This window comes from Carassius auratus, unplaced genomic scaffold (genome assembly GCF_003368295.1).
Source record: "Carassius auratus strain Wakin unplaced genomic scaffold, ASM336829v1 scaf_tig00217767, whole genome shotgun sequence".
Taxonomy (NCBI): domain Eukaryota; kingdom Metazoa; phylum Chordata; class Actinopteri; order Cypriniformes; family Cyprinidae; genus Carassius; species Carassius auratus.
The window spans coordinates 47083-69686 of NW_020529233.1; the positions used below are offsets into that span (position 1 = coordinate 47083).

Consider the following 22604-nt stretch of genomic DNA (forward strand, 5'->3'; position numbering starts at 1 on the left):
TCTTTTTATCTTACAAGATTATTATATAATTTGTGAAAAATTTACAAAAATCTTAGAGCAACTGGTATTACCAGGGGGTCTCCCATCCAATTACTAACCAGGCCCAAACCTGCTTAGCTTCCGAGCTCAGACATGATCTGGCATAGCCAGGGTGGTATGGCCATAAGCGAAGACTGCTGCAAAGAGAGAGCTATTTAAAGATCAGCCAATCTAATCGCCGGTACATTATATAAGTAGGAAAGAAAACCCTAAAGCTTAAAGCACCTGGTATTCCCAGGCGGTCTCCCATCCAAGCACTAACCAGGCCAATACCTGCTAAGATTAAGAGATCGGGCATTGACTCTTTTTTTTTTTTTTTTTTTTTTTTTTTAAGATTATTATATAATTAGTAATGAATTTCCAATAATATTAGAGCACCTGGTATTCCGAGGCGGTCTCCCATCCAGACACTAAACAGGTCCATGACTGCTAAGATTCAAAGAATGGGCATTGACTCTTTTTTTTTTTCAAGATTATTATATAATTTGTGAAAAATTTACAATAATCTTAGAGCAACTGGTATTACCAGGGGGTCTCCCATCCAATTACTAACTAGGCCCAAACCTGCTTAGCTTCTGAGCTCAGACATGATCTGGCATAGCCAGGGTGGTATGGCCATAAGCGAAGACTGCTGCAAAGAGAGAGCTATTTAAAGATCAGCCAATCTAATCGCCGGTACATTATATAAGTAGGAAAGAAAACCCTAAAGCTTAAAGCACCTGGTATTCCCAGGCGGTCTCCCATCCAATTACTAACCAGGCCCATACCTGCTAAGATTCAGATATGGGGCATTGACTCCTTTCTTTTTTTCTTGCAAGATTATTATATAATTTGTGAAAAATTTACAAAAATCTTAGAGCAACTGGTATTACCAGGGGGTCTCCCATCCAATTACTAACTAGGCCCAAACCTGCTTAGCTTCTGAGCTCAGACATGATCTGGCATAGCCAGGGTGGTATGGCCATAAGCGAAGACTGCTGCAAAGAGAGAGCTATTTAAAGATCAGCCAATCTAATCGCCGGTACATTATACAGGACCAAACCTGCTTAGCTTCCGAAAGCAGACGAGATCAGGCATAGCCAGGTTGTTACGGTCGCAAGCGAAGGATACTGCAAAGAGAAGACTATTTAAAGATCAGCCAATCAAATCGCCCATACATTATATAAGTAGGAATGAAAATCCAAAAGCTTAAAGCACCTGGTATTCCGAGGCGGTCTCCCATCCAAGCACTAACCAGGCCAATACCTGCTAAGATTAAGAGATCGGGCATTGGCTCTTTTTTTTTTAAGATTATTATATAATTTGTGAAAAATTTACAAAAATCTTAAAGCAACTGGTATTACCAGGGGGTCTCCCATCCAATTACTAACCAGGCCCAAACCTGCTTAGCTTCCGAGCTCAGACATGATCTGGCATAGCCAGGGTGGTATGGCCATAAGCGAAGTCTGCTGCAAAGAGAGAGCTATTTAAAGATCAGCCAATCTAATCGCCGGTACATTATATAAGTAGGAAAGAAAACCCTAAAGCTTAAAGCACCTGGTATTCCCAGGCGGTCTCCCATCCAAGCACTAACCAGGCCAATACCTGCTAAGATTAAGAGATCGGGCATTGACTCTTTTTTTTTTTTTTTTTTTTTTTAAGATTATTATATAATTAGTAATGAATTTCCAATAATATTAGAGCACCTGGTATTCCGAGGCGGTCTCCCATCCAGACACTAAACAGGTCCATGACTGCTAAGATTCAAAGAATGGGCATTGACTCTTTTTTTTTTTCAAGATTATTATATAATTTGTGAAAAATTTACAAAAATCTTAGAGCAACTGGTATTACCAGGGGGTCTCCCATCCAATTACTAACTAGGCCCAAACCTGCTTAGCTTCTGAGCTCAGACATGATCTGGCATAGCCAGGGTGGTATGGCCATAAGCGAAGACTGCTGCAAAGAGAGAGCTATTTAAAGATCAGCCAATCTAATCGCCGGTACATTATATAAGTAGGAAAGAAAACCCTAAAGCTTAAAGCACCTGGTATTCCCAGGCGGTCTCTCATCCAATTACTAACCAGGACCCATACCTGCTAAGATTCAGATATGGGGCATTGACTCCTTTCTTTTTTTCTTGCAAGATTATTATATAATTTGTGAAAAATTTACAAAAATCTTAGAGCAACTGGTATTACCAGGGGGTCTCCCATCCAATTACTAACCAGGCCCAAACCTGCTTAGCTTCCAAGCTCAGACATGATCTGGCATAGCCAGGGTGGTATGGCCATAAGCGAAGACTGCTGCAAAGAGAGAGCTATTTAAAGATCAGCCAATCTAATCGCCGGTACATTATACAGGACCAAACCTGCTTAGCTTCCGAGAGCAGACGAGATCAGGCATAGCCAGGTTGTTACGGTCGCAAGCGAAGGATACTGCAAAGAGAAGACTATTTAAAGATCAGCCAATCAAATCGCCCATACATTATATAAGTAGGAATGAAAATCCAAAAGCTTACAGCACCTGGTATTCCGAGGCGGTCTCCCATCCAAGCACTAACCAGGCCAATACCTGCTAAGATTAAGAGATCGGGCATTGGCTCTTTTTTTTTAAGATTATTATATAATTTGTGAAAAATTTACAAAAATCTTAAAGCAACTGGTATTACCAGGGGGTCTCCCATCCAATTACTAACCAGGCCCAAACCTGCTTAGCTTCCGAGCTCAGACATGATCTGGCATAGCCAGGGTGGTATGGCCATAAGCGAAGTCTGCTGCAAAGAGAGAGCTATTTAAAGATCAGCCAATCTAATCGCCGGTACATTATATAAGTAGGAAAGAAAACCCTAAAGCTTAAAGCACCTGGTATTCCCAGGCGGTCTCCCATCCAAGCACTAACCAGGCCAATACCTGCTAAGATTAAGAGATCGGGCATTGACTCTTTTTTTTTTTTTTTTTTTTTTTTAAGATTATTATATAATTAGTAATGAATTTCCAATAATATTAGAGCACCTGGTATTCCGAGGCGGTCTCCCATCCAGACACTAAACAGGTCCATGACTGCTAAGATTCAAAGAATGGGCATTGACTCTTTTTTTTTTCAAGATTATTATATAATTTGTGAAAAATTTACAAAAATCTTAGAGCAACTGGTATTACCAGGGGGTCTCCCATCCAATTACTAACTAGGCCCAAACCTGCTTAGCTTCTGAGCTCAGACATGATCTGGCATAGCCAGGGTGGTATGGCCATAAGCGAAGACTGCTGCAAAGAGAGAGCTATTTAAAGATCAGCCAATCTAATCGCCGGTACATTATATAAGTAGGAAAGAAAACCCTAAAGCTTAAAGCACCTGGTATTCCCAGGCGGTCTCCCATCCAATTACTAACCAGACCCATACCTGCTAAGATTCAGATATGGGGCATTGACTCCTTTCTTTTTTTCTTGCAAGATTATTATATAATTTGTGAAAAATTTACAAAAATCTTAGAGCAACTGGTATTACCAGGGGGTCTCCCATCCAATTACTAACCAGGCCCAAACCTGCTTAGCTTCCAAGCTCAGACATGATCTGGCATAGCCAGGGTGGTATGGCCATAAGCGAAGACTGCTGCAAAGAGAGAGCTATTTAAAGATCAGCCAATCTAATCGCCGGTACATTATACAGGACCAAACCTGCTTAGCTTCCGAGAGCAGACGAGATCAGGCATAGCCAGGTTGTTACGGTCGCAAGCGAAGGATACTGCAAAGAGAAGACTATTTAAAGATCAGCCAATCAAATCGCCCATACATTATATAAGTAGGAATGAAAATCCAAAAGCTTACAGCACCTGGTATTCCGAGGCGGTCTCCCATCCAAGCACTAACCAGGCCAATACCTGCTAAGATTAAGAGATCGGGCATTGGCTCTTTTTTTTTAAGATTATTATATAATTTGTGAAAAATTTACAAAAATCTTAAAGCAACTGGTATTACCAGGGGGTCTCCCATCCAATTACTAACCAGGCCCAAACCTGCTTAGCTTCCGAGCTCAGACATGATCTGGCATAGCCAGGGTGGTATGGCCATAAGCGAAGTCTGCTGCAAAGAGAGAGCTATTTAAAGATCAGCCAATCTAATCGCCGGTACATTATATAAGTAGGAAAGAAAACCCTAAAGCTTAAAGCACCTGGTATTCCCAGGCGGTCTCCCATCCAAGCACTAACCAGGCCAATACCTGCTAAGATTAAGAGATCGGGCATTGACTCTTTTTTTTTTTTTTTTTTTTTTTAAGATTATTATATAATTAGTAATGAATTTCCAATAATATTAGAGCACCTGGTATTCCGAGGCGGTCTCCCATCCAGACACTAAACAGGTCCATGACTGCTAAGATTCAAAGAATGGGCATTGACTCTTTTTTTTTTCAAGATTATTATATAATTTGTGAAAAATTTACAAAAATCTTAGAGCAACTGGTATTACCAGGGGGTCTCCCATCCAATTACTAACTAGGCCCAAACCTGCTTAGCTTCTGAGCTCAGACATGATCTGGCATAGCCAGGGTGGTATGGCCATAAGCGAAGACTGCTGCAAAGAGAGAGCTATTTAAAGATCAGCCAATCTAATCGCCGGTACATTATATAAGTAGGAAAGAAAACCCTAAAGCTTAAAGCACCTGGTATTCCCAGGCGGTCTCCCATCCAATTACTAACCAGGCCCATACCTGCTAAGATTCAGATATGGGGCATTGACTCCTTTCTTTTTTTCTTACAAGATTATTATATAATTTGTGAAAAATTTACAAAAATCTTAGAGCAACTGGTATTACCAGGGGGTCTCCCATCCAATTACTAACCAGGCCCAAACCTGCTTAGCTTCCGAGCTCAGACATGATCTGGCATAGCCAGGGTGGTATGGCCATAAGCGAAGACTGCTGCAAAGAGAGAGCTATTTAAAGATCAGCCAATCTAATCGCCGGTACATTATATAAGTAGGAAAGAAAACCCTAAAGCTTAAAGCACCTGGTATTCCCAGGCGGTCTCCCATCCAAGCACTAACCAGGCCAATACCTGCTAAGATTAAGAGATCGGGCATTGACTCTTTTTTTTTTTTTTTTTTTTTTTTTTTAAGATTATTATATAATTAGTAATGAATTTCCAATAATATTAGAGCACCTGGTTTTCCGAGGTGGTCTCCCATCCAAACACTAAACAGGTCCATAGCAGCTAAGATTCAAAGATTGGGCATTGACTCTTTTTGTTTCAAGATAATTATATAATTAGTACAAATTTCCAAAAATATTACAGCAACTGGTATTCCGAGGCGGTCTCCCATCCAAGCACTAAACAGGTCCATACCTCCTAAGATTCAAAGATTGGGCATTTACTCTTTTTTTTTTTTTGTTGCAAGATTATTATGTAATTAGTAAAAATTGCCAAAAATATTACAGCAACTGGTATTTCCCGGCCGTCTTCCATCCAAGTACTAACCAGGCAAAACCTGCTATTATTCAGAGATCGGGCATTGACTTTTTTTTTTTTCAAGATTATTATATAATTTGTGAAAAATTTCCAAAAATCTTAAAGCAACTGATATTACCAGGGTGTCTCCCATCCAATTACTAACCAGGCCCATACCTGCTAAGATTCAGATATGGGGCATTGACTCCTTTCTTTTTTTCTTGCAAGATTATTATATAATTTGTGAAAGATTTCCAAAAATCTTAAAGCAACTGGTATTACCAGGGGGTCTGCCATCCAATTACTAACCAGGCCGAAACCTGCTTAGTTTCCGAGCTCAGACATGATCTGGCATAGCCAGGGTGGAATGGCCATAAGCGAAGACTGCTGCAAAGAGAGAGCTATTTAAAGATCAGCCAATCTAATCGCCGGTACATTATACAGGACCAAACCTGCTTAGCTTCCGAGAGCAGACGAGATCAGGCATAGCCAGGTTGTTACGGTCGCAAGCGAAGGATACTGCAAAGAGAAGACTATTTAAAGATCAGCCAATCAAATCGCCCATACATTATATAAGTAGGAATGAAAATCCAAAAGCTTACAGCACCTGGTATTCCGAGGCGGTCTCCCATCCAAGCACTAACCAGGCCAATACCTGCTAAGATTAAGAGATCGGGCATTGGCTCTTTTTTTTTTAAGATTATTATATAATTTGTGAAAAATTTACAAAAATCTTAAAGCAACTGGTATTACCAGGGGGTCTCCCATCCAATTACTAACCAGGCCCAAACCTGCTTAGCTCCCGAGCTCAGACATGATCTGGCATAGCCAGGGTGGTATGGCCATAAGCGAAGTCTGCTGCAAAGAGAGAGCTATTTAAAGATCAGCCAATCTAATCGCCGGTACATTATATAAGTAGGAAAGAAAACCCTAAAGCTTAAAGCACCTGGTATTCCCAGGCGGTCTCCCATCCAAGCACTAACCAGGCCAATACCTGCTAAGATTAAGAGATCGGGCATTGACTCTTTTTTTTTTTTTTTTTTTTTTTTAAGATTATTATATAATTAGTAATGAATTTCCAATAATATTAGAGCACCTGGTATTCCGAGGCGGTCTCCCATCCAGACACTAAACAGGTCCATGACTGCTAAGATTCAAAGAATGGGCATTGACTCTTTTTTTTTTTCAAGATTATTATATAATTTGTGAAAAATTTACAATAATCTTAGAGCAACTGGTATTACCAGGGGGTCTCCCATCCAATTACTAACTAGGCCCAAACCTGCTTAGCTTCTGAGCTCAGACATGATCTGGCATAGCCAGGGTGGTATGGCCATAAGCGAAGACTGCTGCAAAGAGAGAGCTATTTAAAGATCAGCCAATCTAATCGCCGGTACATTATATAAGTAGGAAAGAAAACCCTAAAGCTTAAAGCACCTGGTATTCCCAGGCGGTCTCCCATCCAATTACTAACCAGGCCCATACCTGCTAAGATTCAGATATGGGGCATTGACTCCTTTCTTTTTTTCTTGCAAGATTATTATATAATTTGTGAAAAATTTACAAAAATCTTAGAGCAACTGGTATTACCAGGGGGTCTCCCATCCAATTACTAACTAGGCCCAAACCTGCTTAGCTTCTGAGCTCAGACATGATCTGGCATAGCCAGGGTGGTATGGCCATAAGCGAAGACTGCTGCAAAGAGAGAGCTATTTAAAGATCAGCCAATCTAATCGCCGGTACATTATACAGGACCAAACCTGCTTAGCTTCCGAAAGCAGACGAGATCAGGCATAGCCAGGTTGTTACGGTCGCAAGCGAAGGATACTGCAAAGAGAAGACTATTTAAAGATCAGCCAATCAAATCGCCCATACATTATATAAGTAGGAATGAAAATCCAAAAGCTTAAAGCACCTGGTATTCCGAGGCGGTCTCCCATCCAAGCACTAACCAGGCCAATACCTGCTAAGATTAAGAGATCGGGCATTGGCTCTTTTTTTTTTAAGATTATTATATAATTTGTGAAAAATTTACAAAAAATCTTAAAGCAACTGGTATTACCAGGGGGTCTCCCATCCAATTACTAACCAGGCCCAAACCTGCTTAGCTTCCGAGCTCAGACATGATCTGGCATAGCCAGGGTGGTATGGCCATAAGCGAAGTTTGCTGCAAAGAGAGAGCTATTTAAAGATCAGCCAATCTAATCGCCGGTACATTATATAAGTAGGAAAGAAAACCCTAAAGCTTAAAGCACCTGGTATTCCCAGGCGGTCTCCCATCCAAGCACTAACCAGGCCAATACCTGCTAAGATTAAGAGATCGGGCATTGACTCTTTTTTTTTTTTTTTTTTTTTTTAAGATTATTATATAATTAGTAATGAATTTCCAATAATATTAGAGCACCTGGTATTCCGAGGCGGTCTCCCATCCAGACACTAAACAGGTCCATGACTGCTAAGATTCAAAGAATGGGCATTGACTCTTTTTTTTTTCAAGATTATTATATAATTTGTGAAAAATTTACAAAAATCTTAGAGCAACTGGTATTACCAGGGGGTCTCCCATCCAATTACTAACTAGGCCCAAACCTGCTTAGCTTCTGAGCTCAGACATGATCTGGCATAGCCAGGGTGGTATGGCCATAAGCGAAGACTGCTGCAAAGAGAGAGCTATTTAAAGATCAGCCAATCTAATCGCCGGTACATTATATAAGTAGGAAAGAAAACCCTAAAGCTTAAAGCACCTGGTATTCCCAGGCGGTCTCTCATCCAATTACTAACCAGACCCATACCTGCTAAGATTCAGATATGGGGCATTGACTCCTTTCTTTTTTTCTTGCAAGATTATTATATAATTTGTGAAAAATTTACAAAAATCTTAGAGCAACTGGTATTACCAGGGGGTCTCCCATCCAATTACTAACCAGGCCCAAACCTGCTTAGCTTCCAAGCTCAGACATGATCTGGCATAGCCAGGGTGGTATGGCCATAAGCGAAGACTGCTGCAAAGAGAGAGCTATTTAAAGATCAGCCAATCTAATCGCCGGTACATTATACAGGACCAAACCTGCTTAGCTTCCGAGAGCAGACGAGATCAGGCATAGCCAGGTTGTTACGGTCGCAAGCGAAGGATACTGCAAAGAGAAGACTATTTAAAGATCAGCCAATCAAATCGCCCATACATTATATAAGTAGGAATGAAAATCCAAAAGCTTACAGCACCTGGTATTCCGAGGCGGTCTCCCATCCAAGCACTAACCAGGCCAATACCTGCTAAGATTAAGAGATCGGGCATTGGCTCTTTTTTTTAAGATTATTATATAATTTGTGAAAAATTTACAAAAATCTTAAAGCAACTGGTATTACCAGGGGGTCTCCCATCCAATTACTAACCAGGCCCAAACCTGCTTAGCTTCCGAGCTCAGACATGATCTGGCATAGCCAGGGTGGTATGGCCATAAGCGAAGTCTGCTGCAAAGAGAGAGCTATTTAAAGATCAGCCAATCTAATCGCCGGTACATTATATAAGTAGGAAAGAAAACCCTAAAGCTTAAAGCACCTGGTATTCCCAGGCGGTCTCCCATCCAAGCACTAACCAGGCCAATACCTGCTAAGATTAAGAGATCGGGCATTGACTCTTTTTTTTTTTTTTTTTTTTTTTTAAGATTATTATATAATTAGTAATGAATTTCCAATAATATTAGAGCACCTGGTATTCCGAGGCGGTCTCCCATCCAGACACTAAACAGGTCCATGACTGCTAAGATTCAAAGAATGGGCATTGACTCTTTTTTTTTTCAAGATTATTATATAATTTGTGAAAAATTTACAAAAATCTTAGAGCAACTGGTATTACCAGGGGGTCTCCCATCCAATTACTAACTAGGCCCAAACCTGCTTAGCTTCTGAGCTCAGACATGATCTGGCATAGCCAGGGTGGTATGGCCATAAGCGAAGACTGCTGCAAAGAGAGAGCTATTTAAAGATCAGCCAATCTAATCGCCGGTACATTATATAAGTAGGAAAGAAAACCCTAAAGCTTAAAGCACCTGGTATTCCCAGGCGGTCTCCCATCCAATTACTAACCAGGCCCATACCTGCTAAGATTCAGATATGGGGCATTGACTCCTTTCTTTTTTTCTTACAAGATTATTATATAATTTGTGAAAAATTTACAAAAATCTTAGAGCAACTGGTATTACCAGGGGGTCTCCCATCCAATTACTAACCAGGCCCAAACCTGCTTAGCTTCCGAGCTCAGACATGATCTGGCATAGCCAGGGTGGTATGGCCATAAGCGAAGACTGCTGCAAAGAGAGAGCTATTTAAAGATCAGCCAATCTAATCGCCGGTACATTATATAAGTAGGAAAGAAAACCCTAAAGCTTAAAGCACCTGGTATTCCCAGGCGGTCTCCCATCCAAGCACTAACCAGGCCAATACCTGCTAAGATTAAGAGATCGGGCATTGACTCTTTTTTTTTTTTTTTTTTTTTTTTTTTAAGATTATTATATAATTAGTAATGAATTTCCAATAATATTAGAGCACCTGGTATTCCGAGGCGGTCTCCCATCCAGACACTAAACAGGTCCATGACTGCTAAGATTCAAAGAATGGGCATTGACTCTTTTTTTTTTTCAAGATTATTATATAATTTGTGAAAAATTTACAATAATCTTAGAGCAACTGGTATTACCAGGGGGTCTCCCATCCAATTACTAACTAGGCCCAAACCTGCTTAGCTTCTGAGCTCAGACATGATCTGGCATAGCCAGGGTGGTATGGCCATAAGCGAAGACTGCTGCAAAGAGAGAGCTATTTAAAGATCAGCCAATCTAATCGCCGGTACATTATATAAGTAGGAAAGAAAACCCTAAAGCTTAAAGCACCTGGTATTCCCAGGCGGTCTCCCATCCAATTACTAACCAGGCCCATACCTGCTAAGATTCAGATATGGGGCATTGACTCCTTTCTTTTTTTCTTGCAAGATTATTATATAATTTGTGAAAAATTTACAAAAATCTTAGAGCAACTGGTATTACCAGGGGGTCTCCCATCCAATTACTAACTAGGCCCAAACCTGCTTAGCTTCTGAGCTCAGACATGATCTGGCATAGCCAGGGTGGTATGGCCATAAGCGAAGACTGCTGCAAAGAGAGAGCTATTTAAAGATCAGCCAATCTAATCGCCGGTACATTATACAGGACCAAACCTGCTTAGCTTCCGAAAGCAGACGAGATCAGGCATAGCCAGGTTGTTACGGTCGCAAGCGAAGGATACTGCAAAGAGAAGACTATTTAAAGATCAGCCAATCAAATCGCCCATACATTATATAAGTAGGAATGAAAATCCAAAAGCTTAAAGCACCTGGTATTCCGAGGCGGTCTCCCATCCAAGCACTAACCAGGCCAATACCTGCTAAGATTAAGAGATCGGGCATTGGCTCTTTTTTTTTTAAGATTATTATATAATTTGTGAAAAATTTACAAAAAATCTTAAAGCAACTGGTATTACCAGGGGGTCTCCCATCCAATTACTAACCAGGCCCAAACCTGCTTAGCTTCCGAGCTCAGACATGATCTGGCATAGCCAGGGTGGTATGGCCATAAGCGAAGTCTGCTGCAAAGAGAGAGCTATTTAAAGATCAGCCAATCTAATCGCCGGTACATTATATAAGTAGGAAAGAAAACCCTAAAGCTTAAAGCACCTGGTATTCCCAGGCGGTCTCCCATCCAAGCACTAACCAGGCCAATACCTGCTAAGATTAAGAGATCGGGCATTGACTCTTTTTTTTTTTTTTTTTTTTTTTAAGATTATTATATAATTAGTAATGAATTTCCAATAATATTAGAGCACCTGGTATTCCGAGGCGGTCTCCCATCCAGACACTAAACAGGTCCATGACTGCTAAGATTCAAAGAATGGGCATTGACTCTTTTTTTTTTCAAGATTATTATATAATTTGTGAAAAATTTACAAAAATCTTAGAGCAACTGGTATTACCAGGGGGTCTCCCATCCAATTACTAACTAGGCCCAAACCTGCTTAGCTTCTGAGCTCAGACATGATCTGGCATAGCCAGGGTGGTATGGCCATAAGCGAAGACTGCTGCAAAGAGAGAGCTATTTAAAGATCAGCCAATCTAATCGCCGGTACATTATATAAGTAGGAAAGAAAACCCTAAAGCTTAAAGCACCTGGTATTCCCAGGCGGTCTCCCATCCAAGCACTAACCAGGCCAATACCTGCTAAGATTAAGAGATCGGGCATTGACTCTTTTTTTTTTTTTTTTTTTTTTTTAAGATTATTATATAATTAGTAATGAATTTCCAATAATATTAGAGCACCTGGTATTCCGAGGCGGTCTCCCATCCAGACACTAAACAGGTCCATGACTGCTAAGATTCAAAGAATGGGCATTGACTCTTTTTTTTTTTCAAGATTATTATATAATTTGTGAAAAATTTACAATAATCTTAGAGCAACTGGTATTACCAGGGGGTCTCCCATCCAATTACTAACTAGGCCCAAACCTGCTTAGCTTCTGAGCTCAGACATGATCTGGCATAGCCAGGGTGGTATGGCCATAAGCGAAGACTGCTGCAAAGAGAGAGCTATTTAAAGATCAGCCAATCTAATCGCCGGTACATTATATAAGTAGGAAAGAAAACCCTAAAGCTTAAAGCACCTGGTATTCCCAGGCGGTCTCCCATCCAATTACTAACCAGGCCCATACCTGCTAAGATTCAGATATGGGGCATTGACTCCTTTCTTTTTTTCTTGCAAGATTATTATATAATTTGTGAAAAATTTACAAAAATCTTAGAGCAACTGGTATTACCAGGGGGTCTCCCATCCAATTACTAACTAGGCCCAAACCTGCTTAGCTTCTGAGCTCAGACATGATCTGGCATAGCCAGGGTGGTATGGCCATAAGCGAAGACTGCTGCAAAGAGAGAGCTATTTAAAGATCAGCCAATCTAATCGCCGGTACATTATACAGGACCAAACCTGCTTAGCTTCCGAAAGCAGACGAGATCAGGCATAGCCAGGTTGTTACGGTCGCAAGCGAAGGATACTGCAAAGAGAAGACTATTTAAAGATCAGCCAATCAAATCGCCCATACATTATATAAGTAGGAATGAAAATCCAAAAGCTTAAAGCACCTGGTATTCCGAGGCGGTCTCCCATCCAAGCACTAACCAGGCCAATACCTGCTAAGATTAAGAGATCGGGCATTGGCTCTTTTTTTTTTAAGATTATTATATAATTTGTGAAAAAATTTACAAAAAATCTTAAAGCAACTGGTATTACCAGGGGGTCTCCCATCCAATTACTAACCAGGCCCAAACCTGCTTAGCTTCCGAGCTCAGACATGATCTGGCATAGCCAGGGTGGTATGGCCATAAGCGAAGTCTGCTGCAAAGAGAGAGCTATTTAAAGATCAGCCAATCTAATCGCCGGTACATTATATAAGTAGGAAAGAAAACCCTAAAGCTTAAAGCACCTGGTATTCCCAGGCGGTCTCCCATCCAAGCACTAACCAGGCCAATACCTGCTAAGATTAAGAGATCGGGCATTGACTCTTTTTTTTTTTTTTTTTTTTTTAAGATTATTATATAATTAGTAATGAATTTCCAATAATATTAGAGCACCTGGTATTCCGAGGCGGTCTCCCATCCAGACACTAAACAGGTCCATGACTGCTAAGATTCAAAGAATGGGCATTGACTCTTTTTTTTTTCAAGATTATTATATAATTTGTGAAAAATTTACAAAAATCTTAGAGCAACTGGTATTACCAGGGGGTCTCCCATCCAATTACTAACTAGGCCCAAACCTGCTTAGCTTCTGAGCTCAGACATGATCTGGCATAGCCAGGGTGGTATGGCCATAAGCGAAGACTGCTGCAAAGAGAGAGCTATTTAAAGATCAGCCAATCTAATCGCCGGTACATTATATAAGTAGGAAAGAAAACCCTAAAGCTTAAAGCACCTGGTATTCCCAGGCGGTCTCCCATCCAAGCACTAACCAGGCCAATACCTGCTAAGATTAAGAGATCGGGCATTGACTCTTTTTTTTTTTTTTTTTTTTTTTTTAAGATTATTATATAATTAGTAATGAATTTCCAATAATATTAGAGCACCTGGTATTCCGAGGCGGTCTCCCATCCAGACACTAAACAGGTCCATGACTGCTAAGATTCAAAGAATGGGCATTGACTCTTTTTTTTTTTCAAGATTATTATATAATTTGTGAAAAATTTACAAAAATCTTAGAGCAACTGGTATTACCAGGGGGTCTCCCATCCAATTACTAACTAGGCCCAAACCTGCTTAGCTTCTGAGCTCAGACATGATCTGGCATAGCCAGGGTGGTATGGCCATAAGCGAAGACTGCTGCAAAGAGAGAGCTATTTAAAGATCAGCCAATCTAATCGCCGGTACATTATATAAGTAGGAAAGAAAACCCTAAAGCTTAAAGCACCTGGTATTCCCAGGCGGTCTCCCATCCAATTACTAACCAGGCCCATACCTGCTAAGATTCAGATATGGGGCATTGACTCCTTTCTTTTTTTCTTACAAGATTATTATATAATTTGTGAAAAATTTACAAAAATCTTAGAGCAACTGGTATTACCAGGGGGTCTCCCATCCAATTACTAACCAGGCCCAAACCTGCTTAGCTTCCGAGCTCAGACATGATCTGGCATAGCCAGGGTGGTATGGCCATAAGCGAAGACTGCTGCAAAGAGAGAGCTATTTAAAGATCAGCCAATCTAATCGCCGGTACATTATATAAGTAGGAAAGAAAACCCTAAAGCTTAAAGCACCTGGTATTCCCAGGCGGTCTCCCATCCAAGCACTAACCAGGCCAATACCTGCTAAGATTAAGAGATCGGGCATTGACTCTTTTTTTTTTTTTTTTTTTTTTTTTTAAGATTATTATATAATTAGTAATGAATTTCCAATAATATTAGAGCACCTGGTATTCCGAGGCGGTCTCCCATCCAGACACTAAACAGGTCCATGACTGCTAAGATTCAAAGAATGGGCATTGACTCTTTTTTTTTTTCAAGATTATTATATAATTTGTGAAAAATTTACAATAATCTTAGAGCAACTGGTATTACCAGGGGGTCTCCCATCCAATTACTAACTAGGCCCAAACCTGCTTAGCTTCTGAGCTCAGACATGATCTGGCATAGCCAGGGTGGTATGGCCATAAGCGAAGACTGCTGCAAAGAGAGAGCTATTTAAAGATCAGCCAATCTAATCGCCGGTACATTATATAAGTAGGAAAGAAAACCCTAAAGCTTAAAGCACCTGGTATTCCCAGGCGGTCTCCCATCCAATTACTAACCAGGCCCATACCTGCTAAGATTCAGATATGGGGCATTGACTCCTTTCTTTTTTTCTTGCAAGATTATTATATAATTTGTGAAAAATTTACAAAAATCTTAGAGCAACTGGTATTACCAGGGGGTCTCCCATCCAATTACTAACTAGGCCCAAACCTGCTTAGCTTCTGAGCTCAGACATGATCTGGCATAGCCAGGGTGGTATGGCCATAAGCGAAGACTGCTGCAAAGAGAGAGCTATTTAAAGATCAGCCAATCTAATCGCCGGTACATTATACAGGACCAAACCTGCTTAGCTTCCGAAAGCAGACGAGATCAGGCATAGCCAGGTTGTTACGGTCGCAAGCGAAGGATACTGCAAAGAGAAGACTATTTAAAGATCAGCCAATCAAATCGCCCATACATTATATAAGTAGGAATGAAAATCCAAAAGCTTAAAGCACCTGGTATTCCGAGGCGGTCTCCCATCCAAGCACTAACCAGGCCAATACCTGCTAAGATTAAGAGATCGGGCATTGGCTCTTTTTTTTTTAAGATTATTATATAATTTGTGAAAAATTTACAAAAAATCTTAAAGCAACTGGTATTACCAGGGGGTCTCCCATCCAATTACTAACCAGGCCCAAACCTGCTTAGCTTCCGAGCTCAGACATGATCTGGCATAGCCAGGGTGGTATGGCCATAAGCGAAGTCTGCTGCAAAGAGAGAGCTATTTAAAGATCAGCCAATCTAATCGCCGGTACATTATATAAGTAGGAAAGAAAACCCTAAAGCTTAAAGCACCTGGTATTCCCAGGCGGTCTCCCATCCAAGCACTAACCAGGCCAATACCTGCTAAGATTAAGAGATCGGGCATTGACTCTTTTTTTTTTTTTTTTTTTTTTTTAAGATTATTATATAATTAGTAATGAATTTCCAATAATATTAGAGCACCTGGTATTCCGAGGCGGTCTCCCATCCAGACACTAAACAGGTCCATGACTGCTAAGATTCAAAGAATGGGCATTGACTCTTTTTTTTTTCAAGATTATTATATAATTTGTGAAAAATTTACAAAAATCTTAGAGCAACTGGTATTACCAGGGGGTCTCCCATCCAATTACTAACTAGGCCCAAACCTGCTTAGCTTCTGAGCTCAGACATGATCTGGCATAGCCAGGGTGGTATGGCCATAAGCGAAGACTGCTGCAAAGAGAGAGCTATTTAAAGATCAGCCAATCTAATCGCCGGTACATTATATAAGTAGGAAAGAAAACCCTAAAGCTTAAAGCACCTGGTATTCCCAGGCGGTCTCTCATCCAATTACTAACCAGACCCATACCTGCTAAGATTCAGATATGGGGCATTGACTCCTTTCTTTTTTTCTTGCAAGATTATTATATAATTTGTGAAAAATTTACAAAAATCTTAGAGCAACTGGTATTACCAGGGGGTCTCCCATCCAATTACTAACCAGGCCCAAACCTGCTTAGCTTCCAAGCTCAGACATGATCTGGCATAGCCAGGGTGGTATGGCCATAAGCGAAGACTGCTGCAAAGAGAGAGCTATTTAAAGATCAGCCAATCTAATCGCCGGTACATTATACAGGACCAAACCTGCTTAGCTTCCGAGAGCAGACGAGATCAGGCATAGCCAGGTTGTTACGGTCGCAAGCGAAGGATACTGCAAAGAGAAGACTATTTAAAGATCAGCCAATCAAATCGCCCATACATTATATAAGTAGGAATGAAAATCCAAAAGCTTACAGCACCTGGTATTCCGAGGCGGTCTCCCATCCAAGCACTAACCAGGCCAATACCTGCTAAGATTAAGAGATCGGGCATTGGCTCTTTTTTTTTAAGATTATTATATAATTTGTGAAAAATTTACAAAAATCTTAAAGCAACTGGTATTACCAGGGGGTCTCCCATCCAATTACTAACCAGGCCCAAACCTGCTTAGCTTCCGAGCTCAGACATGATCTGGCATAGCCAGGGTGGTATGGCCATAAGCGAAGTCTGCTGCAAAGAGAGAGCTATTTAAAGATCAGCCAATCTAATCGCCGGTACATTATATAAGTAGGAAAGAAAACCCTAAAGCTTAAAGCACCTGGTATTCCCAGGCGGTCTCCCATCCAAGCACTAACCAGGCCAATACCTGCTAAGATTAAGAGATCGGGCATTGACTCTTTTTTTTTTTTTTTTTTTTTTTTAAGATTATTATATAATTAGTAATGAATTTCCAATAATATTAGAGCACCTGGTATTCCGAGGCGGTCTCCCATCCAGACACTAAACAGGTCCATGACTGCTAAGATTCAAAGAATGGGCATTGACTCTTTTTTTTTTCAAGATTATTATATAATTTGTGAAAAATTTACAAAAATCTTAGAGCAACTGGTATTACCAGGGGGTCTCCCATCCAATTACTAACTAGGCCCAAACCTGCTTAGCTTCTGAGCTCAGACATGATCTGGCATAGCCAGGGTGGTATGGCCATAAGCGAAGACTGCTGCAAAGAGAGAGCTATTTAAAGATCAGCCAATCTAATCGCCGGTACATTATATAAGTAGGAAAGAAAACCCTAAAGCTTAAAGCACCTGGTATTCCCAGGCGGTCTCCCATCCAATTACTAACCAGGCCCATACCTGCTAAGATTCAGATATGGGGCATTGACTCCTTTCTTTTTATCTTACAAGATTATTATATAATTTGTGAAAAATTTACAAAAATCTTAGAGCAACTGGTATTACCAGGGGGTCTCCCATCCAATTACTAACCAGGCCCAAACCTGCTTAGCTTCCGAGCTCAGACATGATCTGGCATAGCCAGGGTGGTATGGCCATAAGCGAAGACTGCTGCAAAGAGAGAGCTATTTAAAGATCAGCCAATCTAATCGCCGGTACATTATATAAGTAGGAAAGAAAACCCTAAAGCTTAAAGCACCTGGTATTCCCAGGCGGTCTCCCATCCAAGCACTAACCAGGCCAATACCTGCTAAGATTAAGAGATCGGGCATTGACTCTTTTTTTTTTTTTTTTTTTTTTTTTTTTAAGATTATTATATAATTAGTAATGAATTTCCAATAATATTAGAGCACCTGGTATTCCGAGGCGGTCTCCCATCCAGACACTAAACAGGTCCATGACTGCTAAGATTCAAAGAATGGGCATTGACTCTTTTTTTTTTTCAAGATTATTATATAATTTGTGAAAAATTTACAATAATCTTAGAGCAACTGGTATTACCAGGGGGTCTCCCATCCAATTACTAACTAGGCCCAAACCTGCTTAGCTTCTGAGCTCAGACATGATCTGGCATAGCCAGGGTGGTATGGCCATAAGCGAAGACTGCTGCAAAGAGAGAGCTATTTAAAGATCAGCCAATCTAATCGCCGGTACATTATATAAGTAGGAAAGAAAACCCTAAAGCTTAAAGCACCTGGTATTCCCAGGCGGTCTCCCATCCAATTACTAACCAGGCCCATACCTGCTAAGATTCAGATATGGGGCATTGACTCCTTTCTTTTTTTCTTGCAAGATTATTATATAATTTGTGAAAAATTTACAAAAATCTTAGAGCAACTGGTATTACCAGGGGGTCTCCCATCCAATTACTAACTAGGCCCAAACCTGCTTAGCTTCTGAGCTCAGACATGATCTGGCATAGCCAGGGTGGTATGGCCATAAGCGAAGACTGCTGCAAAGAGAGAGCTATTTAAAGATCAGCCAATCTAATCGCCGGTACATTATACAGGACCAAACCTGCTTAGCTTCCGAAAGCAGACGAGATCAGGCATAGCCAGGTTGTTACGGTCGCAAGCGAAGGATACTGCAAAGAGAAGACTATTTAAAGATCAGCCAATCAAATCGCCCATACATTATATAAGTAGGAATGAAAATCCAAAAGCTTAAAGCACCTGGTATTCCGAGGCGGTCTCCCATCCAAGCACTAACCAGGCCAATACCTGCTAAGATTAAGAGATCGGGCATTGGCTCTTTTTTTTTTAAGATTATTATATAATTTGTGAAAAATTTACAAAAAATCTTAAAGCAACTGGTATTACCAGGGGGTCTCCCATCCAATTACTAACCAGGCCCAAACCTGCTTAGCTTCCGAGCTCAGACATGATCTGGCATAGCCAGGGTGGTATGGCCATAAGCGAAGTCTGCTGCAAAGAGAGAGCTATTTAAAGATCAGCCAATCTAATCGCCGGTACATTATATAAGTAGGAAAGAAAACCCTAAAGCTTAAAGCACCTGGTATTCCCAGGCGGTCTCCCATCCAAGCACTAACCAGGCCAATACCTGCTAAGATTAAGAGATCGGGCATTGACTCTTTTTTTTTTTTTTTTTTTTTTTAAGATTATTATATAATTAGTAATGAATTTCCAATAATATTAGAGCACCTGGTATTCCGAGGCGGTCTCCCATCCAGACACTAAACAGGTCCATGACTGCTAAGATTCAAAGAATGGGCATTGACTCTTTTTTTTTTCAAGATTATTATATAATTTGTGAAAAATTTACAAAAATCTTAGAGCAACTGGTATTACCAGGGGGTCTCCCATCCAATTACTAACTAGGCCCAAACCTGCTTAGCTTCTGAGCTCAGACATGATCTGGCATAGCCAGGGTGGTATGGCCATAAGCGAAGACTGCTGCAAAGAGAGAGCTATTTAAAGATCAGCCAATCTAATCGCCGGTACATTATATAAGTAGGAAAGAAAACCCTAAAGCTTAAAGCACCTGGTATTCCCAGGCGGTCTCTCATCCAATTACTAACCAGACCCATACCTGCTAAGATTCAGATATGGGGCATTGACTCCTTTCTTTTTTTCTTGCAAGATTATTATATAATTTGTGAAAAATTTACAAAAATCTTAGAGCAACTGGTATTACCAGGGGGTCTCCCATCCAATTACTAACCAGGCCCAAACCTGCTTAGCTTCCAAGCTCAGACATGATCTGGCATAGCCAGGGTGGTATGGCCATAAGCGAAGACTGCTGCAAAGAGAGAGCTATTTAAAGATCAGCCAATCTAATCGCCGGTACATTATACAGGACCAAACCTGCTTAGCTTCCGAGAGCAGACGAGATCAGGCATAGCCAGGTTGTTACGGTCGCAAGCGAAGGATACTGCAAAGAGAAGACTATTTAAAGATCAGCCAATCAAATCGCCCATACATTATATAAGTAGGAATGAAAATCCAAAAGCTTACAGCACCTGGTATTCCGAGGCGGTCTCCCATCCAAGCACTAACCAGGCCAATACCTGCTAAGATTAAGAGATCGGGCATTGGCTCTTTTTTTTTAAGATTATTATATAATTTGTGAAAAATTTACAAAAATCTTAAAGCAACTGGTATTACCAGGGGGTCTCCCATCCAATTACTAACCAGGCCCAAACCTGCTTAGCTTCCGAGCTCAGACATGATCTGGCATAGCCAGGGTGGTATGGCCATAAGCGAAGTCTGCTGCAAAGAGAGAGCTATTTAAAGATCAGCCAATCTAATCGCCGGTACATTATATAAGTAGGAAAGAAAACCCTAAAGCTTAAAGCACCTGGTATTCCCAGGCGGTCTCCCATCCAAGCACTAACCAGGCCAATACCTGCTAAGATTAAGAGATCGGGCATTGACTCTTTTTTTTTTTTTTTTTTTTTTAAGATTATTATATAATTAGTAATGAATTTCCAATAATATTAGAGCACCTGGTATTCCGAGGCGGTCTCCCATCCAGACACTAAACAGGTCCATGACTGCTAAGATTCAAAGAATGGGCATTGACTCTTTTTTTTTTCAAGATTATTATATAATTTGTGAAAAATTTACAAAAATCTTAGAGCAACTGGTATTACCAGGGGCTCTCCCATCCAATTACTAACTAGGCCCAAACCTGCTTAGCTTCTGAGCTCAGACATGATCTGGCATAGCCAGGGTGGTATGGCCATAAGCGAAGACTGCTGCAAAGAGAGAGCTATTTAAAGATCAGCCAATCTAATCGCCGGTACATTATATAAGTAGGAAAGAAAACCCTAAAGCTTAAAGCACCTGGTATTCCCAGGCGGTCTCCCATCCAATTACTAACCAGGCCCATACCTGCTAAGATTCAGATATGGGGCATTGACTCCTTTCTTTTTTTCTTACAAGATTATTATATAATTTGTGAAAAATTTACAAAAATCTTAGAGCAACTGGTATTACCAGGGGGTCTCCCATCCAATTACTAACCAGGCCCAAACCTGCTTAGCTTCCGAGCTCAGACATGATCTGGCATAGCCAGGGTGGTATGGCCATAAGCGAAGACTGCTGCAAAGAGAGAGCTATTTAAAGATCAGCCAATCTAATCGCCGGTACATTATATAAGTAGGAAAGAAAACCCTAAAGCTTAAAGCACCTGGTATTCCCAGGCGGTCTCCCATCCAAGCACTAACCAGGCCAATACCTGCTAAGATTAAGAGATCGGGCATTGACTCTTTTTTTTTTTTTTTTTTTTTTTTTTTAAGATTATTATATAATTAGTAATGAATTTCCAATAATATTAGAGCACCTGGTTTTCCGAGGTGGTCTCCCATCCAAACACTAAACAGGTCCATAGCAGCTAAGATTCAAAGATTGGGCATTGACTCTTTTTGTTTCAAGATAATTATATAATTAGTACAAATTTCCAAAAATATTACAGCAACTGGTATTCCGAGGCGGTCTCCCATCCAAGCACTAAACAGGTCCATACCTCCTAAGATTCAAAGATTGGGCATTTACTCTTTTTTTTTTTTTGTTGCAAGATTATTATGTAATTAGTAAAAATTGCCAAAAATATTACAGCAACTGGTATTTCCCGGCCGTCTTCCATCCAAGTACTAACCAGGCAAAACCTGCTATTATTCAGAGATCGGGCATTGACTTTTTTTTTTTTCAAGATTATTATATAATTTGTGAAAAATTTCCAAAAATCTTAAAGCAACTGATATTACCAGGGTGTCTCCCATCCAATTACTAACCAGGCCCATACCTGCTAAGATTCAGATATGGGGCATTGACTCCTTTCTTTTTTTCTTGCAAGATTATTATATAATTTGTGAAAGATTTCCAAAAATCTTAAAGCAACTGGTATTACCAGGGGGTCTGCCATCCAATTACTAACCAGGCCGAAACCTGCTTAGTTTCCGAGCTCAGACATGATCTGGCATAGCCAGGGTGGAATGGCCATAAGCGAAGACTGCTGCAAAGAGAGAGCTATTTAAAGATCAGCCAATCTAATCGCCGGTACATTATACAGGACCAAACCTGCTTAGCTTCCGAGAGCAGACGAGATCAGGCATAGCCAGGTTGTTACGGTCGCAAGCGAAGGATACTGCAAAGAGAAGACTATTTAAAGATCAGCCAATCAAATCGCCCATACATTATATAAGTAGGAATGAAAATCCAAAAGCTTACAGCACCTGGTATTCCGAGGCGGTCTCCCATCCAAGCACTAACCAGGCCAATACCTGCTAAGATTAAGAGATCGGGCATTGGCTCTTTTTTTTTAAGATTATTATATAATTTGTGAAAAATTTACAAAAATCTTAAAGCAACTGGTATTACCAGGGGGTCTCCCATCCAATTACTAACCAGGCCCAAACCTGCTTAGCTCCCGAGCTCAGACATGATCTGGCATAGCCAGGGTGGTATGGCCATAAGCGAAGTCTGCTGCAAAGAGAGAGCTATTTAAAGATCAGCCAATCTAATCGCCGGTACATTATATAAGTAGGAAAGAAAACCCTAAAGCTTAAAGCACCTGGTATTCCCAGGCGGTCTCCC

At 40.6% G+C, this 22604-nt stretch overlaps 47 pseudogenes; all 47 read right to left on the reverse strand.

The window, feature by feature from the left end:
* Positions 1-49: 49 nt before the first annotated feature.
* On the reverse strand, positions 50-168 carry LOC113102881 (uncharacterized; annotated as a pseudogene).
* Positions 169-543: 375 nt separating this feature from the next.
* Positions 544-662, reverse strand: LOC113102827 (uncharacterized; annotated as a pseudogene).
* A 227-nt stretch (positions 663-889) lies between these two features.
* LOC113102828 (uncharacterized) lies at positions 890-1008 on the reverse strand (annotated as a pseudogene).
* Positions 1009-1360: 352 nt separating this feature from the next.
* On the reverse strand, positions 1361-1479 carry LOC113102865 (uncharacterized; annotated as a pseudogene).
* A 371-nt stretch (positions 1480-1850) lies between these two features.
* LOC113102829 (uncharacterized) lies at positions 1851-1969 on the reverse strand (annotated as a pseudogene).
* A 228-nt stretch (positions 1970-2197) lies between these two features.
* LOC113102797 (uncharacterized) lies at positions 2198-2316 on the reverse strand (annotated as a pseudogene).
* Positions 2317-2667: 351 nt separating this feature from the next.
* LOC113102866 (uncharacterized) lies at positions 2668-2786 on the reverse strand (annotated as a pseudogene).
* A 371-nt stretch (positions 2787-3157) lies between these two features.
* Positions 3158-3276, reverse strand: LOC113102831 (uncharacterized; annotated as a pseudogene).
* Positions 3277-3503: 227 nt separating this feature from the next.
* LOC113102798 (uncharacterized) lies at positions 3504-3622 on the reverse strand (annotated as a pseudogene).
* Positions 3623-3973: 351 nt separating this feature from the next.
* Positions 3974-4092, reverse strand: LOC113102867 (uncharacterized; annotated as a pseudogene).
* A 370-nt stretch (positions 4093-4462) lies between these two features.
* On the reverse strand, positions 4463-4581 carry LOC113102832 (uncharacterized; annotated as a pseudogene).
* Positions 4582-4808: 227 nt separating this feature from the next.
* Positions 4809-4927, reverse strand: LOC113102882 (uncharacterized; annotated as a pseudogene).
* A 1265-nt stretch (positions 4928-6192) lies between these two features.
* On the reverse strand, positions 6193-6311 carry LOC113102898 (uncharacterized; annotated as a pseudogene).
* Positions 6312-6683: 372 nt separating this feature from the next.
* LOC113102833 (uncharacterized) lies at positions 6684-6802 on the reverse strand (annotated as a pseudogene).
* A 227-nt stretch (positions 6803-7029) lies between these two features.
* LOC113102835 (uncharacterized) lies at positions 7030-7148 on the reverse strand (annotated as a pseudogene).
* A 353-nt stretch (positions 7149-7501) lies between these two features.
* On the reverse strand, positions 7502-7620 carry LOC113102868 (uncharacterized; annotated as a pseudogene).
* Positions 7621-7990: 370 nt separating this feature from the next.
* Positions 7991-8109, reverse strand: LOC113102836 (uncharacterized; annotated as a pseudogene).
* Positions 8110-8336: 227 nt separating this feature from the next.
* Positions 8337-8455, reverse strand: LOC113102799 (uncharacterized; annotated as a pseudogene).
* A 350-nt stretch (positions 8456-8805) lies between these two features.
* On the reverse strand, positions 8806-8924 carry LOC113102869 (uncharacterized; annotated as a pseudogene).
* A 371-nt stretch (positions 8925-9295) lies between these two features.
* Positions 9296-9414, reverse strand: LOC113102837 (uncharacterized; annotated as a pseudogene).
* A 227-nt stretch (positions 9415-9641) lies between these two features.
* Positions 9642-9760, reverse strand: LOC113102883 (uncharacterized; annotated as a pseudogene).
* Positions 9761-10135: 375 nt separating this feature from the next.
* LOC113102838 (uncharacterized) lies at positions 10136-10254 on the reverse strand (annotated as a pseudogene).
* Positions 10255-10481: 227 nt separating this feature from the next.
* LOC113102839 (uncharacterized) lies at positions 10482-10600 on the reverse strand (annotated as a pseudogene).
* A 353-nt stretch (positions 10601-10953) lies between these two features.
* Positions 10954-11072, reverse strand: LOC113102870 (uncharacterized; annotated as a pseudogene).
* Positions 11073-11442: 370 nt separating this feature from the next.
* Positions 11443-11561, reverse strand: LOC113102840 (uncharacterized; annotated as a pseudogene).
* Positions 11562-11933: 372 nt separating this feature from the next.
* LOC113102841 (uncharacterized) lies at positions 11934-12052 on the reverse strand (annotated as a pseudogene).
* Positions 12053-12279: 227 nt separating this feature from the next.
* LOC113102843 (uncharacterized) lies at positions 12280-12398 on the reverse strand (annotated as a pseudogene).
* A 354-nt stretch (positions 12399-12752) lies between these two features.
* Positions 12753-12871, reverse strand: LOC113102871 (uncharacterized; annotated as a pseudogene).
* Positions 12872-13240: 369 nt separating this feature from the next.
* LOC113102844 (uncharacterized) lies at positions 13241-13359 on the reverse strand (annotated as a pseudogene).
* A 373-nt stretch (positions 13360-13732) lies between these two features.
* LOC113102845 (uncharacterized) lies at positions 13733-13851 on the reverse strand (annotated as a pseudogene).
* A 227-nt stretch (positions 13852-14078) lies between these two features.
* Positions 14079-14197, reverse strand: LOC113102884 (uncharacterized; annotated as a pseudogene).
* Positions 14198-14571: 374 nt separating this feature from the next.
* Positions 14572-14690, reverse strand: LOC113102846 (uncharacterized; annotated as a pseudogene).
* A 227-nt stretch (positions 14691-14917) lies between these two features.
* Positions 14918-15036, reverse strand: LOC113102847 (uncharacterized; annotated as a pseudogene).
* Positions 15037-15389: 353 nt separating this feature from the next.
* Positions 15390-15508, reverse strand: LOC113102872 (uncharacterized; annotated as a pseudogene).
* Positions 15509-15879: 371 nt separating this feature from the next.
* On the reverse strand, positions 15880-15998 carry LOC113102848 (uncharacterized; annotated as a pseudogene).
* A 227-nt stretch (positions 15999-16225) lies between these two features.
* On the reverse strand, positions 16226-16344 carry LOC113102800 (uncharacterized; annotated as a pseudogene).
* A 351-nt stretch (positions 16345-16695) lies between these two features.
* On the reverse strand, positions 16696-16814 carry LOC113102874 (uncharacterized; annotated as a pseudogene).
* A 371-nt stretch (positions 16815-17185) lies between these two features.
* LOC113102849 (uncharacterized) lies at positions 17186-17304 on the reverse strand (annotated as a pseudogene).
* Positions 17305-17531: 227 nt separating this feature from the next.
* LOC113102886 (uncharacterized) lies at positions 17532-17650 on the reverse strand (annotated as a pseudogene).
* A 376-nt stretch (positions 17651-18026) lies between these two features.
* Positions 18027-18145, reverse strand: LOC113102850 (uncharacterized; annotated as a pseudogene).
* A 227-nt stretch (positions 18146-18372) lies between these two features.
* Positions 18373-18491, reverse strand: LOC113102851 (uncharacterized; annotated as a pseudogene).
* Positions 18492-18844: 353 nt separating this feature from the next.
* Positions 18845-18963, reverse strand: LOC113102875 (uncharacterized; annotated as a pseudogene).
* A 370-nt stretch (positions 18964-19333) lies between these two features.
* Positions 19334-19452, reverse strand: LOC113102852 (uncharacterized; annotated as a pseudogene).
* A 227-nt stretch (positions 19453-19679) lies between these two features.
* Positions 19680-19798, reverse strand: LOC113102801 (uncharacterized; annotated as a pseudogene).
* Positions 19799-20149: 351 nt separating this feature from the next.
* Positions 20150-20268, reverse strand: LOC113102876 (uncharacterized; annotated as a pseudogene).
* A 715-nt stretch (positions 20269-20983) lies between these two features.
* LOC113102887 (uncharacterized) lies at positions 20984-21102 on the reverse strand (annotated as a pseudogene).
* Positions 21103-22366: 1264 nt separating this feature from the next.
* On the reverse strand, positions 22367-22485 carry LOC113102899 (uncharacterized; annotated as a pseudogene).
* Between the last annotated feature and the right edge of the window lie 119 nt (positions 22486-22604).